General features: G+C 37.5%; 1 long non-coding RNA gene across 1 annotated transcript; it reads left to right on the top strand.

The window, feature by feature from the left end:
• The first annotated feature begins 1675 nt into the window (after window positions 1–1675).
• On the top strand, window positions 1676–5507 carry LOC140170367 (uncharacterized). The gene is made up of 2 exons (XR_011861532.1): window positions 1676–2260; window positions 4986–5507. It is a non-coding gene; the product is annotated as an uncharacterized lncRNA (long non-coding RNA).
• The last annotated feature ends 18705 nt before the right edge of the window (window positions 5508–24212 follow it).

Here is a 24212-nt window from a genome sequence, read left to right as displayed (position 1 = left end):
AAGTTCGTTTATATATATACAGAAAATAAGAGGAGAGAGTACACATCCTTGTTTAACTCCTTCATCCAAGCCATGGAAGTAGTATCCATGTCCACACTAAAGAAATCTGTTTCTATGTCTTGGAAATGAACTTTACTTTTAACATTTTTATACATGTTCATCAGAATGTTCAGAAAGCTACCATCAATGTCAATATTCTTGGCTGCTATATAGGCCATCCCGCCAAACAGTGTCAAAGGCCTTTTTGAAGTCTAGAAAAGCCATGAACGTATTTTTCCCATGCTTCTAACAGTAAAGATATGATCTTCACATCGCCTATCTTTACGAAAACTACCTTGGACTTCACTCTGGTGAGGATATTATTTTCCTCTACCAATTTTGACACTATTTGGGCGATAATCCTATTATAAACCTTTGAAACACATGAAGTTAAAGTTATGCCTATTAATATCTTTTAGAGTCACCTTTCTTATAGATTGTTTACTCAAAATTGCCAATTCCTATTTCTTAGAACTCGTTCTAATACTAGTACACCCATACTAACCTAATTCTTGTTAACTTTAATATTGTTTTTTAATGATTTGACTGTACATGTTTGATGGATGTGAATAAAAGAATGCTTTATAGCTGCTTATGCATTTTATAGGGTCATAAGTTTAAGTTTTAAGCCTTCAAACAATAATTTACGCTATTCACCTGGGCCTCTCTATTCTTGACATAAATTTTAATGATAAACGAGGGAAACGTTGCGTCGGAGTAGTTTTGAGCTAATATAATTTGCAAGCCTCATAGTCATAGCAGAAAAAAATAATCAATATCTGACTAGTTCTGAACTTGAGCTACCCACCCACTCCTAAGGTTTCCTCCCCTCCTCACCGTACCCCGCCTCCCGTTGTCGGCGGGTCTAATATGTATTACTTTAGCTTAAAATGAACGTTTACCTGGTCAACTTGTAAACTAAGTTAATTTTTGCCACTCATACTTTCAGAGATTTAAACATTCGTTTAATGGTTAAAACGGTTTTAAATCTGTATTTGAACATTCAACAAATTTGTCCAAAACTTTCACCGTTTTTGAACTTCGTTAACTTCCCCAATTTTGACCTAAAAAAGCAAATTTTGGCAGTCTGAGAGGCGGGGGAGCAATTTGTGGTACGCCATTTGAATAGACCTATTTTACCCCAGGCCTCATAAATAAAATATTGCACAGTCCTTTAGGGGTGATGCAATAATTATGTGTACCCCCGGGGTGGTGAATTATAGGGGGCAAAGGTTTTTTGGCAGGCCAAAAATGAGGGGGGGGAGGGCAAGCATTTGTGGCAGGCCGAAAGGGAGGGTCAAGCGATTTTGGCAGGTCGAAAAGGGGGGCAAGCGATTTTTGGCACAGATATTTTGGGCACCGTTTCTATATTACGCCCTAAAAAGGTGTAGGAATGAACACATTCAAATATCCTGTGTTCGCAAATATAAGGTCATTGAGGTTTTAAATTCAGGTTTCCAAACATCTTACATGTGTAAAGGGGGGCAAAGATTTTTGGCACATCAAAAGGGGGGGGACAAAGGCTTTTTGGCACGTCGAAAGGGGGGGGCAAAGATGTTTTGGCACGGCCAAAGGGGGTGCAAGCGATTTTGGCAGACCATTTTGAGAATTCACCACCCCGGGGTACACATAATTATTGTACCACCCCTTACCTAAACGCAAAATAGAGGTCAAACATCTCCATCTGTCTGTAGAGTCTGATTGGCCAGACCTCTTATATGTGCATCATTTTGATTGGACAAATTATTGTACTACGTGGATTCCAAATATTGGTAATAGGATCTACTTCGGTGTAAGATTTTTCTTTTCTGTAGCACGCAGCAACTAAAACAGTCCTATAAGACTCCATGTGCTGGAACGACTTTGAAACTAGATAAGAGACTCGCTTTATTACTGCATAGAACCTGCAACTTTTGAGAGTTAACTTTACCTGATTTCCAAAATTCTACAAAATACAGCCATCATGAGCCTTAACAAGAGCTTGTTACTTTGTTTGGTAGTCGCTGTCGTTGCAGTCTCCGCGACAGACGCCGGGGGTTGCGATCAAACATGTTGCCCGATGAATTGGCTAGGATTCAATGGGTTCTGCTACCGTCATTTTGCCTTCAAGAAGTCCTGGGATAATGCTCGTCTTTATTGCCAGGATTTAGGAGGAGAATTGTCCAGTATTCGTTCAGATGAAGAAAATCATATTCTGGGTGGATATATCGGCGGAGTACCGGTTAGTAGGTCTATTTTATTCCCTTTTATTATGCTTTTTAAATAGTATTTACATTGCCACTCTCATGCGTTATCATGAGCATCTTATAATACCGTAAAACCTCGTCTACAAGCACATAGAGTGCTTCTGATGAAAGCTCCATTAATCCAGGCGCCATTATGGAGTTTGAGCAAATAAATTACGGATCCAAGCATATACAAACAAGTATTGTTCTAAGACCAAGCTATTGTATTGGCATATTCCACTTGTTTCGAATTAATTTAGCTTTAATAAAAAACACTATAATGCTTGTAGACGAAGTTTTACGGTATATTGGGTTGTCACAACAAACACAAGAACGTGTTTTAAAAAGACATAATGATCAAAATTCGATATTTGGCTATAAATGATATGGCCTACATGCCATTTAAGGGTAGACGAGGTATTGTTGGTCGAAGCTTAAGGGGTGGTGCAATAATTATGTGTACACCGGGATGGTGAATTCTCAAAATGGTCTGCCAAAAATCGCTTACCCCCCCTCTGGCCGTGCCAAAAATCTTTGCCCCCCCTTATGATGTGCCAAAAATCTTTGCCCCCCCCTTACACAGCAAGATTTTTGGGAACCTGAATTTTAAAAGCTTAAATTGTCTTATCATATAATGCGAGCGCAGCAGCGAGCAGGAAATTTTGCATATTTGAACGTGTTCCTAACGTTTTCCTACACCTTTTTAGGGCGTAATATAAAAATTGTGCCCAAAATATCTGTGCCAAAAATTGCTTGCCCCCCCTTTCGACCTGCCAAAAAATGCTTGCCCTCCCTTTTGGCCTGCCAAAAATCTTTGCCCCCATTAATTCACCACCCGGGGTACACATAATTATGGCACCACCCCTAACAGCCCCCCCCCCACAAAAATAGATTTTCATTAAATTTTATTTAAATCAATCATATATTGAAAAATTACACTTTGATGCTTTGCACAAGTTCATTCAATATACAATTACAAATCATATAGGCAAACTTTGAAAACTTGCTTGAATTATTGCTGTTAATGAGTTATGTACGTTTTACAAAAGTGTCGTTGTTTCAGCCCACTTTACAACATAACTCCGAAACTACAAAAGTATATCTGTGATATTTGAATTCTTACACGCTAGCTGTGATGTGATTTGCGAAAGTTCACTACAATTCGCAAGATGCTGTGAACTACCAAATCACAACAGTTTCAAATAGTTGCTAACCTTAACGACCATGGTCATGTGTATAGTAAAATAGTGGGGTTTGTTACGTTGCCCGAAAAAAACAACCATTTTTGGCAGGGGCGTAACCAGCCTTTTTGGTCAGGGGGGGGGGGGGCAAAATAAAATTTCGGGGGCACAGACGAAAAAAATTAGTTGCATCATACAATACATAGAGACAAAAGGCTTTATTGGGATGATGTGCGCGCGTAGCGCGCAAAAATTTGGTATTTTACACTATTTTTGGCCATTATCAGGCTAGAACGGGCTTTATTTTTACAATGTGCTCGCGTAGCGCGCAAAAATTTTGTATTTTCGGGCTGAATTTTGGTAGAAAAGGGCTCCTTGCCCTTTTTCTTTTCCTTTGCCCTCTTGATTTTCTCTTTTATTTTTTTTATCAGAGGGGCACTTTTTTCTTTCATTTTTGGCTACGCTACTGATTTTTGGGGATTTTCTCCAATGCATTTTTGCCACAATTTGACCTCACAGATGGATTAATCATTTAAAGCCATATTATAACATTTGCTGAGGAGAACGCCCTCCAAATTTTTTAAAATTCAGGTTTTACACGATTGTAATGTACTTTAGTAAACAAAGATTCTCTGCGAAAATCAAGACTTTAGGTGCTGTAGTTTTGTCAAAATCTGAGATTTTGAATAAACCGCCGGAACCGGCGTTTTATTATTACGATGGAAATTATTAGTCGAACGCGTATTCGATGTCAACACCCACCTACGTACACGGCGTGCAGGAGACGCACACACATACGCCAGAGGATCGTACCATATGGTATTACAACCGCCGGAGTAACATGCATTGGCGTTAGTAGTAAATTCCAATTTTCTTTGCTTTACCTCACTTGTTCGGCTCAAAATTAAAAGGGGACATATCTGACAGTAAATGCTAACATTTTATTGAAAATGAATACTAATCTATTTTTAAAGAAATGTTATAATATGGCTTTAAAGGGCGTCTCCGGCAATCACAACATTATGCCTTATATCACGGTAAGAAAAATAATTATCTAGCACGAAAAACGTGGTTTTATTTAAAACAAACACATAGTGACCATCAAAACGAATAAAAACATCCGTCTCTCAGCGCGCGATATTCAAAATTCCCGGGCGCCGAAATTGTCGAGTGGCAATGACGTCTCAGTAATACAATGAAGACTGACGACAATGGAGCACAAATAACCATTACGTCATTGCACTTAGACAATTTCGGCGCGGGAATTTTGAATATCGCGTGTTGAGAGCCGACTGTTTTTATTCGTTTTTATGATCAATATGAGTTTGTTTTAAATAAAACCACGTGATTCATGTTATTATTTATTATTTTTCTAACATATAAGGCATAATGTTATGATTGCCGGAGACCTCCTTTAAAGGAGTATCGTGATATCACACAGGACCCAGATGTTCTGACCATCACTGGACACTGGAACATCAAAGTCTGTAACAAGTCCAACTGTTTATTTTGAATATAATATTGCATTTTTCTTTTATAGACTTGGATTGGACTAACTGATGCGAACGGGACGGTGCTTCGGAGGGTCATTTTCTATGGACTGATGGAATACACTATCATTACAACAACTTTGAAGCGCCGCAACCAGATGACGCGGCTAGCAACCAGGACTGCGTCAAGATAGGCTGGTCTCAATCTGAGACGGCATGGGACGATTATTCATGTACCGGAGAATTTTCTTATCTCTGCAAAATGTAATCTGATATGACTTTGTGAAAGTGATCTTAATATTAAAGTCAACCAACAAGTGAACATACATAACTTCGGGGGGTCACTGAAATGGGTGACGGGGATGTGCGGCCACATTGACCCCATTTATCCAACTTCCTCTCACCCAATGACCCCCTTTTTGTTTTACTCCATCTCACCCAATGACTCCTTTGTTGTTTTCCTGTCACCAAAAGACCCCGTTTTCAAGAATTTTGAACTAATTTCAGATAATCTCTGACCACAATTTTTTTATTATTTTTCTTCGAATTTTCAAAAAAAAAAAAAAATCAAATTTTGATGACTTTTTGAAAAATTAATTTTTACCTCAAATTTTTTTCCAGTCTCATGGAAATACCCCCTTTTGGGTAAGATTTCCCCGGGATGAAAAGACGCCCTTTATGCGGGACCTTCTCACCGAAATACCCCTAGTGTCTAGGCTCTCATTGAACTGCTGTCCGCACATCCCCGTCACTTCCAAAGTCGAGTACCCCCGGGCATAACCTTAAGGTCAAATATAGCCTGACCTCTTTCGAGCGTTTTGCCGTTGTGGCAGACACAGTCATGACAGAGGCTAATTTTGCCAGGGTCTCCACAGCGACTGCGGGAGCGACTGAAAGTCCACAACAACCAATCGCTGCGGAGAACGGAAACGCAACAGCGGCAAGACGCTCGCAAAACGTCGGATTGTAGCCTATTTTGGCCGGCAATGTCAGTTATAGTCGGACCCCGGAGTCGGACGTATTTCCTTGCGACAACTTCACGGCGTTCTCGAGTTATCCACGACGTCGATTTTTGGTTTTCAGATAAAGGTAATGAACTTTGTTTGAGGCGTGGTGTTTCCTCTCTACGCTTGGTCACTGCCGCAAAACGCATACGATGTCCATCTATATTAACATTATGGCTATGATCAGCATAAAACATTTGACAGAAAACCTTTAAATGTCCGCTTATATAATATAAAAGTATTATTTTAAAGGGAGTAAAACGTTAATGATATTCAAAAAACATTTTTGAAAACTTGTGTAAAACATCCTAACATGTCATTCAGGTGTTGACAAAACAGTAAACATTTAAAACGTTTTGATGACTGTTTATCTGAAATGATAATTATACTCACAGTGATTTTAGAATCTATAAAAAATAGTAAGTGGCAAAAAAAAAATAAATAAAAAATAAATGTTGACATTTATATAGCACATTTCACATGTATCAAAGCGCTTTACATTTATTCCGCCGTTGTTAGAATATGATTGTCAGCTGCCATACAATGCCCAAGGCATGCTCATACCTTTGGGCGGCGCTCAATGGACAATATCCCTAACAGCTCCCCATTTCACCCCTGGGTAGAGAGAGGCAAGTGAGGTAAAGTGCCTTGCCCAAGTGCACAACACAATGGCACCGCCGGGGCTCGAACTCGCAACCTCCGAATGCGAGGTAGAGGCCTTACCGCTGCGCCACCGTGCCAGTTTTACACATAGGAACACTCCAGCAATCACAACATACGCCTATGTCTTTTAAGAATGTTAGAAAAACAATTATCAAGCACGAATCACATAGTTTTATTCAAAAATTAATTTTTTACCTCAAAATTTTTTCCAGTCTCATTGAAATACCCCCTTTTTGGGCAAGATTTCCCCCGGGATTTTCCCCAGTCTCACGAAAAGACGCCCTTTATGCGGGACCTTCTCACCGAAATACCCCTAGTGTCTAGGCTCTCATTGAACTGCTGTCCGCTCATCCCCGTCACTTCCAAAGTCGAGTACCCTCAAAACGAATAAAAACAGTCGGCTCTCAACACGCGATATTCAAATTTCCCGCGCCGAAATTGCATGTGACAATGATGTCATGGTTATTTGTGCTCAATTGTCGTCAGCCTTCATTGTGTTACTGTGACGTAATTGCCATGCCACAGGCAATTTTGGTGCCCGGGAAATTTGAATATAGCGTGGACTGGTGAGAGACGGCTATTTTTATGATTTGTTTTTAAGGTCAATATGAGTATGTTTTAAATAAAGCACGTGATTCGTGCTTTATAATCTAACATGAGGCAAAATGTTGTGATTGCCGGAGTGTTCCTTTAAGGTTACGTAATGTTTTGACAACACCATCCCTCAGATTTGATGAGGTAGCCACATTCATATTTTGTTTTTCTGAAAATAAACACCGTAGGATATAATTTCGCAGTGCATCTTTAATTCAGGTAAATGCCCAAGGATTCTTATGTTTGTAACCGTTTTATTCTGTTTGATTTTGTTACTAAATTCAAGCACCGTGTATATTAACTCATTTCTTTTTGGAAAGCTTAATTAAGGGGTCGAGCAATCTGTTTTCAAATTGTTCAGAAATTTTGCCTAGCAATATTGATCATAAGTTCAAAATTGATGATGCATATCAATGACCAAACTCTCTAGTTTTATATTTGAGCATGATCACTTGTGTAAGGTCTTAGGAAATTATGTAAATAGGCTTGTATATGTGATGTTGCATTCGCTCACGTACTTGGCAACGAAGATCTCATGAATTTGCTGTGCGTCGATTTCGCCAGAAGTTCGCCTTGATATGTTGAGGACTCTAAATAGATAATTACGGTACTTACTTCCAACTTTAGAGTAATGAATAATGCCTTAATGGATATCGTCTATGCACACAATTCATCATGATTTTGCAAGCATGGAAACGCCTATTTACCTAGCTGGGGGGTTACACGGTTACACCCCCAGCTAGGTACTGTAATGCTATCCGCTCTTTCTTCTTTCTGGCAATAAATTTCAAAATGCTTCTCCTCCTACATGTTACACCCTACAGTTACGTAACTTGCATACATGTATCAGCTATATCCAGTGCCCATAGGGTCTAAACAGAATGGGGGTCAAAGGTCATTAAGGGGGCATTTCTGGTATTTAACCAAATACCTTCAAAATGCTTCTTCTGCCATATATAATATAATACAATGACGTCATTTGCATATATGCATCGGCTATACCACACACCTATAACGTGCATATAGAATTGGGGTAAAAGGTCATTAAAGGGGTAATATCTTAAAATTGCATTATCTGGCCATCTGTAAGGGGTATGGGGCTCAAACTCGGTGACAACAAATCGCATGACCAGGGAAACATTTTGCATGGGTCAGGTCAAAGGTCATGCAGAGGTCAAATTTTAGAAATGCATTTCCTGGATATATGTAAGGGGTACGGGCTCAAACTTAGTGACAACAAACTTAATGACCAGGAGAACATTTTGGAACACTTTGCGGGGGTCAGGTCAAAGGTTATCTGGGGTCAAATCTTATAATTTCATTTTCTGAATATCTGTAAGGGGTATGGGGCTCAAACTCAATGACAACAAATCTCATGACCAGGGAACATTTTACAGGGGTCAGGGCAAAGGTCATGCAGAGATGAAATCTTAGAAATGAATTTTCTGGACATATGTAAGGGTACGGTGCTCAAACTCGGTGACAACAAAGTTGATGACCAGGGGAACATTTGCAGGGGTCATGTCAAAGGTCATCTGGGGTCAAATATTAAAATTGCATTTTCTGGACATCTGTAAGGAGTACGGGACTCAAACTTGGTGACAACAAACCTCATGACCAGGGGAACATTTTTGGAATATTTTGCAGGGATCAGATACCTCCACAACACCAACACGCCCCAGCTAGGTTTGTGGTCTATGACCACCATTTGCCACTAGTTCTACTTGCTACTTTGTCCATCAAAAATTAAAAAAATGTTCCACTTTTTTTTAACGAAAAAGACTTCTACACCCACTCCGTCCGCGAAGAAACCCAAATGTGTGTGTATTTAGTACATGCATCCTGTTCAAATCGTCCACTTTAGTGCAGCGTTTTGCTTTTATATGTCATATCCACAGAATTGATGTTATGGAATTTTTTAGCATAAATTCCTTGATTTTAATATTTCCTACTCGCCACCTTTCCTCGAAATTTCACACATCATAGCCAAACACAAGCGTTGCACTGTAGTTGTTATTTTTCTTCCGATAGGTATCTTGCGTTAGTATAAATCCATATTTTTCCTGGTAGAAGTCCATTGCAATACTTCATAACTGAAAACATGTGTCACTCTGAGCAACTCTGGATTCAGTGTCGATATATGTTTCATCATTTCAAGGGGTCTCAATGTAGGTTGTCAATGCACGCTTAATGTATAAAACCGAACTTAGTCTCTGCTGAGATACTGCAAAAATATGTTTTAAACATTGATCGCTTCGGCTAACGACTAAAATTACAGGGACCGGCTTATTCTATACACTGTTCAATAACCTTATTGTGATCTGGAGCTAGCGTTTTTTTTCTAAAATATCGCTTTGACCATCTACTATTGAACTACAGGGCGTTAGTCCGACACGCCGCTAGTCCGACAACACAAATTCCCTATACTTAGAGGTGCGTCAGTCCGAAAATGAAAAGCACGGCGCTAGTCCGAAAAAAGCATGCGCTAGTCCGAAAATGAAAACCACTGCAACAGTCCGACACGCCGCTAGTCCGAAATTTAATTATGAAAACCACGCCGCTAGTCAGACAAAAATTCGGACTAGCGGCGTGGTTTACATACTTTTTAAAAAACACGCCGCTAGTCCGAATCTGAAAAGCACTTTTCAGTCCGACACGCCGCTAGTCCGAATCTGAAATACACTGCGTTAGTCCGAATCTGGAAAATACTCCTTCAGTCCGACACTGCGCTAGTCCGAATCTGAAAAACACGGCTCTAGTCCGAAACTGAAAACCATAGCGCTAGTCCGAAATTGAAAAGCAATGCGCTAGTCCGAAATTGAAAACCACTGCTTTAGTCAGAATCTTTGAACCACTGCGCTAGTCCGAATCAGAGAAACACTGCGCTAGTCCGAATATTCGGGCTAGCGCAGTGTTTTTCATATTCGGACTAGCGAAGTGCTTTTCAGATTCGGACTAGCGCAATGGTTTTCAGTGTCGGACTAGCGGTATGCTTTTTAAATTCGGACTAGCGCAGTGTCGGACTGAAGGAGTGTTTTCCCGATTCGGACTAGCGCCGTGTTTTTCAGTTTCGGACTAGCGCAGTGTTTTTCATATTCGGACTAGCGGAGTGTCGGACTGAAAAAGTGTTTTTCAGATTCGGACTAGCGGTGTGTCGGACTAGCGCATTGCATTTCACATTCGGACTAGCGGCGTGTCGGACTAAAAAAGTGTTTTTCAGATTCGGACCAGCGGCGTGTCGGACTAGCGGTGTGTCGGACTAGCGGCGTGTCGGACTGAGCGGTACACCCCCATTCGCTACTTGCACGGTTCCGCCATTATGCACTATGTGCGGGGAGAGCCTCGAACTGGCAGCATACATGAAAGGAAGAATTATGTAACCTTACACAGAACGTTATGACTAGTTCAATTCCCATTCATGTATGCTGCCAGTTCGAGGCTCTCCCGCACATAGTGCATAATGGCGGAACCGTGCAAGTAGCGAATGGGGTATGCATGTGCACTCAACTGGCCAAGTTTTTAGATTTCACTAGGACATTCGCGGCGAAAGCGCGCTAAAAGATCCAAATGGACAGAAACCATTCCCGATAATTATTACTAGTATTATTTCAGCATTTGGAGTATATAGGCCCTAATGACAAATTTAAAATTTCAAGGAAATCGTACATTAAGCCTTTAAATCGATAAAGACTGCGCCACCATAATTACCATTATCAATATCTGTACTCCATTCTCAATTGTTTAAAGGAGAGCAGTATACACAATGGTACAGGGAGTTGTGATTACGAAAGCCAGATTGACCTTTGTACAAAATATTGTTATCGGTGACATAATTATATATTTGATTATGAACAGTCATTAGCTAACTTGAGATCTCCCTCAGATGTTGAAGGAAGAGCAGTGCAATCATTACCTTTCTCAATTGGAAGCAATTCTATAAGTGATCTCAACTGAAGACCTGAGCGCAAGAAGACCGTAAGTCCACTTGGCCCCTCAACATGTATACACTAAAGTTACGTATAGTTTCTTAGGATTTTATAATGTTTAATACATGTTCCAGGGTGAAAACATCATGCATGAAAGGTTGTAAAAGATTTGTTTTGTACCCTGAAAATGTATAAAACATTATAAAACCCTAAGAAACTATACGTAACTTGAGTGTATACATGTTGAGGGGCCAAGTGGACTACGGTCTTCTTGCGCTCAGGTCTTCACTTACTGGTATTCAAAACATTTTAAAAAATATTTCCGTAAATTTTATTCCCTGTACTTTGAGCTGAAGGTAGGAAAGAAAAACATACAAAATGGATCCACCAGCTCCTCCCTCAACACATCTTACATTACCAATGTTATACAAGTATAAAATTTACCGGATATTTAGAGAAAGAAAAAATATAACACAAACAACAATGAACATTTAATGGTATACAATGAAGAAATTATTTCTAAAGGCACGTAAATAATTACAGACCGGGCAGGAAACGAAATATATTAACATGAAATATATAAAGGGTTAGACATGTAGGATTACGTGACAATAGAGAGCTTGCGGAATGAAGTTACTGGAACTTTAACGGCAACTTCAAAAATATCGATTCGATTTCTTGCTCAACTTCACTTCAACGCGAACGTCAGATTGGTTTCTGTACCAACAGCGTCTTGTTGTTTAGGGGAAGTGTATCAATGGGTGATCAAAAGAAGGGTATGTAAAAGCGACTGCATCACATTTCTCCCTTTTGTTTGCTGAAGTGGTTTGTTGGTAACACTTATTACAATAGGCGCTTTAATAGTTTGAATAAACATGGATTACATCTCTTGGCGATGGCCAATGCAATGGGAATTAGGCCTATGTTATGAGCTATACGCTAATATAATACTTCTAAACATGTTTCAATTAAATATTCTTGTGATATGCCTATATTATTGTCCCGGATTATTATAATAAAAGCTCAATTATTATTCCAGTAAACGTCAGCTTTGTCAATTGAATACATGAATACAAAAGCCACCTAAGTCCATGCGAAGTTATTTTGAGAGAAAAACCCGTGTATCATTTTCATTCCTTCAGTTAGCTCTACCTGGTCAATATGGTAAGTTTTACGTGCAAATGAGTGGATTAACCTGTATTAGGTATGACGATTAGCATTTCAGGGACTTCGTGGGGTTCATTTTAAATTTTGGACTTAGGTGGTTTTTTGAATCATATACAAAGACAACAATGTTAGAATGAGATTACCACTAGTAAGATAATACAAAATAAAGCACACAGGTATGTATAATGTTGATAAGCATTCTGTCATGTAATATAAACCACACACTTTCCTTTATTAAACCCATTTTTTGTTCAAAAGTCATTCTCTAGCAATGAATGTGTTACAAGTGGACTTTTATACATACTGGATTTCAATCAATGTGTTACAAGACTCAAATCATGGAATTGGGTGATTCTTTCATACATGCTATTTTTCACATGCCCAATAGACACAGAGAATGAATTTGAGTTGTTCTTTCATGCATATGACAGGCCTATGTATAGCAACAATTTCCCATGCTTAACTCAATTTGGCCAAAGTATGGACTTAGGTGGCTTTTGTATTCATATATTCAATTTTATATTTCCATCAGGACACAAGCCCATTTTATCTGTTTGCTCTCCCTAGCCCCCCCCCCCCCACCACCACCACCATCACCACCTCTCCATATCATCCCCTCCCTCCATATATTCATCTATCCTCACTTTCCCACTCCCCAGTGGCGTTGCCAGGAGTTTTCTTTTAGGAGGGCAAGGACTCCTCTTTGCATTCTGATCGAATTAAATATATCTCCCCGAATGATCCTCATTTTGTTCTTTAATAAAAATCCCTTTAAAAAGGGATGGACCGGGAGAGTATTGATTCCATGTGAAGTATGAGTAATGCTTTTGATATATTATTTTCTTTGATAGTATTTGATGGCAAGAGATGGTCTGAAATTATATTTGGGACATAAAATATAATGATGTAGGGGAAGGTGGGGCATAACGGACCCTCGGGGCAAAACGGAACCACCTGGAAAAATAGGCCTTGGCAATACTGCCATCTATGCAAATTATATTGAGGAACACAAGCATGGCTACGAGGATTTACAACAAAAATTTTATCTGAAACAATCCACTGACATTCGAGCAAGATCGAGTCAAAAAATTACTACCCGTCTGGTGTAAGATATGTAGATGTTTAATGCGCTGAAATTTTACTTCATTAATATCGGATTCCCAAATAATTGTGTATATTGTAAACACGAAGGTACTAGCCAAGAGCTGTATTAAGTGCTTGGCCTATATGCTACGATGTATTATGCATGCAACCAATTTCTAAAAAATCGGGTATGGGGCAAAACGGAACCCTAGGTGCGGGGCATAACGGAACAGGGTTCCGTTTTGCCCCGGGCGTTTTGTCCCACAGATGGGTTCCGTTTTGCCCCAATTGGACATAACTTGTCTTCACTCAAGGAAATGTAGGCGTTATCTAGGGGCCTACTCCAACATGGTAAACACTTCGCTGAAACATAGACATATAACTAAACCTACAGATAGAATTAATGATTAAAAGTTAACCACTTACTCCACAGAGATGGTAGGCCTACTGAATATTTCTTTCTAATCAAATATTGGTCATACATATTATAGGCCTACTTGGCCTATAAGAAGTTAACCACTCACTCCAAAGAGATGGTAGGCCCACTTAATATTGTAACTGAATAAAGGCCTACATATAACTAGGACTAGGGCCTACCGATGGAACAACTAATATAAGTTTGCACCCAGGGTGCCGTTTTGCCCCATAGGGGGGTTCCGTTTTGCCCCGATAGTGGGGCAAAACGGATTTTTTTTGTTGAAAATATTTCTTCATTTTTATAAAAAATTGTAAGATTCAAGTTATATTGGTTAATGGTATATTAAAGGTAAATACAAACTTCAACTGAATATATAATTTTTACAGTCATATTACTTATGGTGACGTCACAGAGCATCCTCAAAGTTAAGTGTTCCGTTATGCCCCACCTTCCCCTACGTGTAATTGATGATAAATTAAAGAAATCATTCTGCAAACATATCGGTAATCTTCCTTTAATATTCTGCAAGTTGCGCAATTACCTGCGGTCAGTTGATGTTATTGTTTTGAAATTAGAATATACAATTACAAGTATTGTTCAAGTAATTATCTATGCTAACCTGTATCGTTTTATGGATAAACATTTTTAAGTCCTAGCTATAATATGGGCATAATTTATAAATGTAGGCCTATAGTATTGAACAATGTGCCCATTTGACATGCACTTAAATAGAAAATAAACAAATTATTGTCTTAATTTATTAATTATAAATAAAATGACACTTCATAAAATTACATTCAACATGATGAAAATGATTGAAGAGAAAACACACAATGTAGATTATTATTAAACGGAGTAGGTAAGATGCCATGTCCATAGCTTCGCTGGAGTTTCGGACTAACAATCAACACAATCAGAAAAATACAGTCTAAAAGTGAAGATTGTATTTGTAGTCATGGTAGTGAGTAATCAGTCCTTTATGTGCTGGACACTATCTAGTAATATATATAGTAAACTATACATTGCGAATTAATATAAAATATAAATGTCCATGTAAGGTGAGTTTATATAGCGAATAAACTAAAAAACTGCAATGTATTTCTTAATATTAATAATAGGCATAGGTAAAAAGCAGAAAAGACAAAAAGACAAACAATTTGGAGTAATGAATGAAACATGCTGTTTCAGTGTGCATGTGCTCATTATTAATGGTTTGGAGGACTGTCATGTAAATTGGATGTAAGCGTGATCCTAAAAATGCCTTTTACGGTGACCCAAAATAATTACAAGACCTCTTCTACATTGAGGCTGGCTTTCCCTTTTAAAGGGAATTTTTACTAGTGCACGGGTGTACAATTTCTGCAAAGATAGACGGAGACTAGTCCCTCACTATCTATCAGGTTCACTCACAGTTGCATACTGCTATGCTAGCTGCAAGTTAAACCCAGTGGGGGTAGTACATGTAATACTAATAGCGTGTCCCGACCTCGACCATGGTGACCTTTGACTATGGCAGTCTCTTTAACTTGGTAACCCCAAGTGAAACTACATATGAAAGAGTACTCAAGGTGAATGCTGTAACCGTCAGAGCGACTGACATGTAACAATTTAACGTTTAATTTAATTCCTAAAAAAATTAAACAACCTGTTAATTTTTCATCATTGTTTCAACACAAAAGTTCCCTTCACATACAACTTTAATGTTTACACGTTTAAACATTATCAAAACAACTTGCTCCAGGTCCACCTGTTTTCTTTACGAATTCTATCTTATTCATATTCTAGAAACAACAATTTTTTATTTCCGACTAATAAGTACCGGGCCAGCTCATGCTGGCCCGGTCCAAAAACTCCCAGAATTTTGAATTTCAACCAACATATTTCTGGATGCTCCTTTTCTGACATTCTTATTTTTTGTAACAAATAGGCCTCCTCTTTTAATAATGAATAATTTAGTTGACATACAATACCCATAGGCCTATAATATGCGTATAATAATAGCGTGGCACATGTTAGACCAGCTTTCTGCTGAATTGGGGTACATAATGTAGGCCTAAATGAATAAAATAATAATAAAATAAAATACCTGAACAGTACAAACATATTTGGTTATATAGAGGTGTAATTATAAGACACGCAACGTTGTAAAAACATGTTCACAGTAGCTGCAATTCGCAGAAGTTCACTACACTGCTGGGTCCCGTAAAATCAGTCCATGTTACTGGAACTTAATCCCCTTGGCGTTGAAGTCAAGCCAAAAACTTGATTCCGCAAGCTCATTTGGTGTACGTCATGAGCACACACAAATGTATATATCAAGTGTGACGTTTGGAACAAAATTTATTTTGATCTAATTCAATCAGTAATTTTAGCATCATGTGGCATGTTTTTTACCCAAACCAAATTAGATTTCCAATAATTGGTCTATTAACTAGACAATACATAAGTGGTAATTATGTAGTCTATGAGGAAATATGCAAACCATTGTTTTAATTATGACGTGTTTTCATCATAATTTACGGCACACTATAGATTCTGGCGTTAACTTTAACTTCAAGCGGCTTTAATGGCAGAGTGGTTTTGAATACATAATCCTCTATAATCCTCTAGACGTTAAAGTTAAAGTTAAAGTAACTTCATTCCGCAAGCTCTCTAATGTCTCTACCCAGCCTTCCCAAAGTTTATTGAAAATTTGTGTTTTTAAATTGCAAGAAGCCACACACTTTAGCGTATTATAATAATACTTCAGTTCTTGTTTAAAAATGATCAAATCGGGTTTCCTTTTGTTCATTTTTGATTTGTATATATGAAACTTTCCTAAACAACAATAATTAAATTCCTCAGATAATTACCATCTTTACCAAACATAATAGCTAGTGGGGTCAATGTAACAAATAGGCTATGGGAGGTATTTTCTGTTACATATTTTTGTACTTTGATCCAGAAACACGACGAAACAGGACATTTGATAAAAAGGTGGGATAACGTCTCCTTCTCTTCATTACATCTCTCAAAACATTTTAAATTTAATCATACGTGAAGATATATGGCTTTTTTCTAAGAGCAATTGTGATATATATTGTTTCAAGTTTAAAGTCAGTGTTTGATAAATTGTGGTTATTTTCCATAAATAATAATTTATCTAAATTATGAACGTACTATCAATTCAAATATCATAGCTTTGTTATCGAAAATTATTTTACTTTACTTAAGGGTTCTGGTATGAAAGTTTGCACAGTATTTTTTGTGGGACATGAGAGCTCAACAGACATATCGAATTACATTCTGAAAACGAAGAATGTCCTGATATCAAATAATTTAGATTTTTTTTAAAAATTCGCGATATAATACAAATACAAAAGTATTGCCTATTAAAAATAATTTGATATCAGAAGGACATTCTTCGTATTCAGAATATATGCAATTCGATATGTCTAATGTTCTCTCATGTTCCACAAAAATACTGTGCAAACGTTGTTATCAGAGCAGAGCTCTTAATCGTTCTAAGAAACCTGTCTTACTCAGATTACGTGTTTAGTGCTCATTTACTGATGATGAGAATTCATCACCAAAAATCCAACATGGAGCCCTGTTTTTTCATTATTTTTCTTCAAATTTTTCAAAATGTTTCAGATTTTTCAAAATATTTATAAATTTTGCCCATGCAGTCTCACTGAAAGCTACTGAATTACCCCGTTTTGGCAAGATTTCCCCAGTCGCACGGAAAGACCCCTTTTTTGGGCCATCTCGCTGAATAAATCTGCATTTCATAAGCGTTCGTCAAGCATCAGGAATTTACACCTTTATAACATGCATGCGTCTTCACTTGTTTGTTTAACCCCCGGGTTTGACCATAATCATGTTGTAAGATGAATCTTATCTTATTTGTACGTGTACGTGGCGTGATTCTCTATCAACCAAGACAATGGCGAGAGGTAACGTTTTGAAATTTAGGCTATGGTGTATTAGGGACGCACCATTAGATATCGGGGGGGGGGGCTGTGTTGTTTTTAGTACCTACGTGAAGACCTCGATGAAGCAAATCTTTTTTACGTTAACACCTCGGGGGACATTTTTTTTGCACCTCGGTGAGACAAATTTTTAATCGTAAAGTTCTATCTATTGTCAACAATCTATTTGATTTTGTGAAACGAATTATTTTAAGGGATCTGGAATGAGCGTTTTTAGCGTTTCGACAGTATATTTTGTGGGACATGAGAGCACATCAGACATATCGAATTGCATTCTGAATACGAAGAATGTCTTTCTGATATCAAATAATTTTCACTTTTTGAAATTCACGATATATAGTACAAATTTTATGACAAATTATAAAAATTTGATATTTTTCACATTTGTTGATATATAACAGTCCTCGAAGTAATTTTATAAATCTAATGATATATTCTTAAAGTATATGTAGTTGGGAGGAAAAGCCGACGATCAATTGAAAATTTTGACCTTTCATATTGAAGATATGGATTTTTCCCCAAAGACCTAATTTGTTTTGGTGTTTTGGGAAAAAAATTCCATATCTTCAATACGAAAGGTCAAAATTTTCAATTGATCGTCAGCTTTTCATCCCACCTGCATACACTATAAGTATCAATCATCAGATTTATAAAGTTTACTTCGAGAAATGATAAATATCAAAAATATCATTTTTTAATCATTTGCCATAAAATGTGTATTACATTGCGAATTTCAAAAATCCAAATTATTTGATATCAGAAGGACATTCTTCGTATTCAGAATGCAATTCGATATGTCTGATGTGCTCTAATGTCCCACAATAAATACTGTTCAAATCCTTTAATATAAGTCCATATTTTAAATTTTTTAAATGTTTTTAAATAGGCCTACTTTACTACTTTGCCAGTTTACTTTACGCGTCAAATTTGCAATTTGAAAGCTAAAATAATCAAATGAGGTTTACCTTTTTCACTAACTGTGACAAAAAAAATGTCACCCTTGACACCAAATCTTTTTACCTGGTCTAAGGTGGAGCAACATTTTTGTCTAGAGGTGGAGCATTTTGTTTTTTGTCTGAGGTGGAGCATTTGTTTTTTCGCTCAGAAGGCGAATCATTTTTTTTCTCAAAAAACTCCCCCCCCCCCCTGTTGATATCAAATGATGCGTCCCTTACAGGAATAGTCATTACATCATCACCTTGGATAAAGACAGCCTTGCATACAACTTGAAGTGTTTTGGTTCAAGCACCTCTCAAGGACAGTCCCCTGTTTACCATGTTCACTCAGCAAGACCAATTGATTTTGGAAACCAACCAGTTGGTAAAAAAGAATATGATAATTTCCGGGGATAATTTCTTACAAAACTTCACATTTTTAAGACATGGAAAGAGGATATTATGATTTATTTTACTAATTACTATAACTGGACAAGTTTTTACCTCTTAAAACTGTCTAGTTTTCGAGATATATGACGTGGATGTAAACTTCTTTTGATCAACACAAAGTCAATAGGAACCGTGCATGACGGGGAACATGTCCTTGAACCAAAGTAGGCATACAAGCTGTATTATGACATCACACTCTTCCAGCGATGAGTCCGATTGGTCAGACCTCATAATATGTGCATCGTTCTGATTGGACAATTGTTTGGGGTTGCCACTCCTAATATATATGTACATGGATACCAAATATCTATAAATGTGGTCTACCCGGGGGTCTCCTTCAGCGTATGATTGCATGTAGCATACAGCAACACTAAAAACAGCGGATCTTTAAAATTCCATAGTGCTGGAACATCGTTGGACGTCATGTCACTCTGAAACAAGATAAGAGACTCGCTTTTCTCTTCTTTATAAAACTGCAACTTTTGAGAGTCAACTTTAACGGATTTCCAAAATTCTACAAAAGGCAGCCATCATGAGCCTCATCAAAAATATGCTACTTTTTTTGCTAGTCGCCTTAGTTTTCTCAGCGACAGACGCCGCCCGGGGGTGCGACAATTACCAAACATGTTGCCCGATGAATTGGGTAGGATTCAATGGGTTCTGCTACCGACATTTCGCGTTCAAGATGTCCTGGAATGATGCTCGTGTTCATTGCCAAAATTTAGGAGGAGATTTGGCCAGTATTCGTTCAGATGAAGAAAGTCATATTCTGGGTGGATATATCGGCGGAGAACCGGTTAGTAGGTCTATTTTATTCCGCTTTAAAAATAAAAGACTGCACACTTAGTAACGCAGCTGTTAAATACGCATATAACTTCAGAAGTAATTGTTTTCACAATAGTCATGATAGTTCAGTATAAAAAGAAGGATGATTTATTTACGCGCATTTTGATATTCCCTTTCGTCCAATTTCGTTTAATATTCACAACACAGCAGCGTTTTAAAAGAAACAAGAAATGTCTTTAAAAAGACAATGCCACGGCTGAAGATCAAGTTTCATAATTTAGCATTGATAAGTGCCTGGTATGCTGGTAATTTGTTTTTTGTGTGTAAAATAATTAACCGGGTGGGATTTATGGGTATTTATTGGTAAATACCACCAAGGATATACTAAGAAATACAAATACAAATTTACTCTTAAAATGTGTGCTAAATATATTTAAATCAGAATCTTACTATAAATAGGGAAATGTTGTCATGAATTGGCCTCAAAATCAATGAAAATGTAGTCGGTTGCATACAACAATCAATTTAGTTGACCTCAGATAACCTTGACAATTTTCCCCGCTGAAAGATGATGACACCCACCAAATTTCATTACCGTCCAACAATCCAACAGCAGACCTCAGATGACCTTGACTATGTTTGGCGCCTAATTGTGATCACATCCACCACGTTTCATGGACATGCTTTTAAAATGCCTTTAAATTGTGGGCGCTTAATTGTGATCACATCAAGCAAAGTTTCACGACAATCTATGACTTTTTTGCGCTTACATCTACCATGTTTCATGACAATCCAAAAGACCACCAATAATGGGAAATGCACCCTTAAACAACAAACCAAACATTAACTCCTATCCTAAATTTTCTGTCAATACTCTAATTTATAACTCCAAGTCCTAGAAAAACTTTATTTCAAACCCGGTTTTTATGTTTCATTGAAATGCATGCCAATCTGGCAACAATAGCAGTATGGCCCCAAATTAAAGATGTTATTAGACATAAATTCCGCCAACATTGGGTATAAATAAAGTTATTAAAAGATAAGAGACCCACATAGCACCCGAATGGGCTATTTTTTAAGTGCAAAGTTAAAAGTTGCAGCTATGATTTGAAGTCAGCGCGAAGATAATTGCGGGGTTGAAGTGCCACAAATTGTATGCTTGCGTAATAACCATTGATGGCTGTAACTTGCAACTTTTAAATTCGGATATTTTTCTTTAAAAGCACTATACTGTGTTGTTAATATTGAACGACATTGGACAAATGGGGTATCACAATGTGCGTAAATAAATCATCCTTCTCCCTATGTTGAAATATTGTGAAAAGAATGATTAGTTCTGAAGCTATATAGACGTATTTATAACAGTTGTGTTACTTTTTGTGCAGACTTTAGTATAATATGCATTGACAAATTCATGCTGTAGAGTATCTTTGACTAACGGGTTATGATATTATAAAGTAGGAAAGCTATCAAAATTGCAACATCACAGTAAACACAAGAACGTTTTTAGAACGTTTTAAACTTGCACCGATCTTGGTGAAAATGGTGCCAAAATCTTCGTTTTGATAAATGATCTTAAATAATGCTAGTCTATATAGCGAAGTCTTCAAGAAGACCTACTGTTTAATTTAAACACAATATTACATCTTTTCTTTCATCATGGACTGCTTTCATAGACTTGGATTGGACCATTGGACTAACCCGTGATCACACAGGGCATGAGCATGCCATGCATGATGAGCATGACCATGGTGCTTCTGAGTATATCTTCACATGGGTGGATGGATCACACTACCACTTCAACAACTTTAAAGCGCCTCAACCAAATAACGTGAACAACATCCAGGACTGTGTCAAGATAGGCTGGTCTGAATCGACCGTATCATGGGACGATACTGGGTGTACCGGGGAATTTTCTTTTCTCTGCAAAATGTAATCTGAAATGACTCTGTGAAAGTGATCATATAAGACAACGGACAAGTGAACATAACTTTAACCCTAGAACTACTGAGCCATATTTTGTAACACTGACTACGAAGGGAGGGGGGTTGTTGCACCCCATAATTTTCAATTATAAACGTCATATAACCTTATACAAACAAGACGTAAGACGAATGGCGATATATTTACAGTTTATGCGTCAAGACCATGCGCGTATTTTTTTTTTGGGGGGGCCTTTGGGGCGCGAGCCAAAACGAAGGGGCAGCGGAAGAAGGGGCGGCGGAAGAAGAAGGGGCGGCAAAAAGAATTAGTAAAGAAAAAAGGGCGGAAAAATTTGAAAAAGTATAAAAACTGTGAAAATGGTACTATACATTGCTTTCCTTGTTTTTGTTTTTTTTTTGCTCTTCAATTTTTCAAACCACCGAAAAAAAATTGGGTCTACCTTTTCGGGCTGTTGAGGAAGGGGCGGCAAAATTTAATTTTCATCAGCCCCCCGGGGTAGGAGCGGCCACGGTACGCCACTGAAGACGTAGGACGAATAGCTAATTTATATGCACAGTTTATACTTCACTGATTCAATCAATGATACACACGCACGCGATGTGTTTAGCCACCACTCGATCAGTGAACTCTGAATAAAACCAGAGATCTCCGGATTAATATAAAAACTGTAAATAAAGCACTAAATCAGGCTTAGTCTTTCACGTGGTATTTTTTGGTACGCCACTGGGCATTACAATCATGTAAAAGTAGGAATTCGAGAAACATTGAGGGCGTAGCTATTTAATCAAAAACGGGAACTTACATTAAAAATAGGCAAGCCAGCAAACACACAAATGTTCTTGAAACGCTTATTCAAAACGTTTTGATAACATTTAAATGTCAGGTTATATAAAGATCATGAATACGTTTTCAAAACGTTATGTACAATATTTTGGGCAAAAATTATTGCAAAATATTTTGTCAACAATAACATTCTGTTAGACTGTTTTGCATCACGGTTTCAGAAATGTTTTTACACTGTAGTCTCTTTAAATAACCCGATATTTAAACCTTTTTGTAAAACTTAAACTGATCTGAGCCAGTAATTTTACAAAATATTATAGCAACTCTTAACTTACTGTAACAACTGTTTCACAAATGTTAGTTATTTAAATGTAAGGCCTATTATATTTTTCAAAGATAGATCCTAGCAGGATCTTCAATTACCAAAGACAAAGTAAACCTTTGCTAAAGGTCCTGCTAGGATTGAAAGCAGGCCCTAAAAACTGTTCAACAGCAGTCGCTTTTTAACTTTAAATGTTTTATACACAGAATGTTGTGAAACATTTTATGCTTGTTCCATATTTGAATATGTGCCTTAAACAAAAGTATATGTGTAATTTTTTCTTCAAACAATAAATAATAAAATATTTTGTAAGTCATCTCAAGTTTCATATACCGGTAGTTGTTCTTTATTAAAGCTCAGCATGACAATGAATTGGCTAATAATTATTGTAATCACCTACCAATTTATAATATAACCAAAAATCACTCCCCCTATGTAATAAAAGTATAATTAATAATGGGGTTCATTCCTCCTTACATTTCCATATCATTTAATTACTTTCTTTCTTCATCTCCCCCACTGTCTCCGGTGACCATTCTGTCTGCGCATAAATGGTTCTGAACAGAACATCACATATATAAACACGACCACGCATGGTTTTTACCCACAACCATATTACTATTACCATTCACCCAACAACCTTACCCACCAACCGCGTACGCCGAAAACCGCGCAACCCGAGCACCGCTGTTAATTTAATTCTGTGGACAGGTTACACAGCAGTGGGCTCCAAAATCCAAGTGTTTCTAGAATGTCTTTAGAATTAATTTTAATGTTAATGTATTACACACACGTTAAGGAAGGAATCCTGGTTCCTTTATGAAATAGCCGAGTGGGAGAGTTTTCAATGATTTAAAAAAAAATTTTTGTTGTAAAACTGAAGCATCAAAAAGAATAATTATGAATATTATAAAACTGTAGGGCCTATATATAGTGATTCGTGATATCCAATCGATACAGTTGATGAGGTTTAGAAGGCAGAGTATTTAATTTTAATTTTAGATACGCCAAAATATTTTAGTGAAAATGAAAAGATGGTGAAAATCTATGTAAAAATTACATTAGACCCCGCCAAAGTACCTACCGTGCTGTGTCGATTTTATGGTAAATCTAATCTTTTATTTTCTGACATAAACTTTTGGGTCTAATGTGGCGGGCTTTTTATATAAATGGTAAAACCCCAGAACAAGGAAAATGGTAGGCTCGCTCTACCCGATATGCCTACCACATG

This window comes from Amphiura filiformis, chromosome 14 (assembly GCF_039555335.1).
Source record: "Amphiura filiformis chromosome 14, Afil_fr2py, whole genome shotgun sequence".
NCBI lineage: Eukaryota > Metazoa > Echinodermata > Ophiuroidea > Amphilepidida > Amphiuridae > Amphiura > Amphiura filiformis.
The sequence above is the reverse complement of the archived record's forward strand: the minus strand, read 5'-3'. Positions and strand labels throughout refer to the sequence as shown.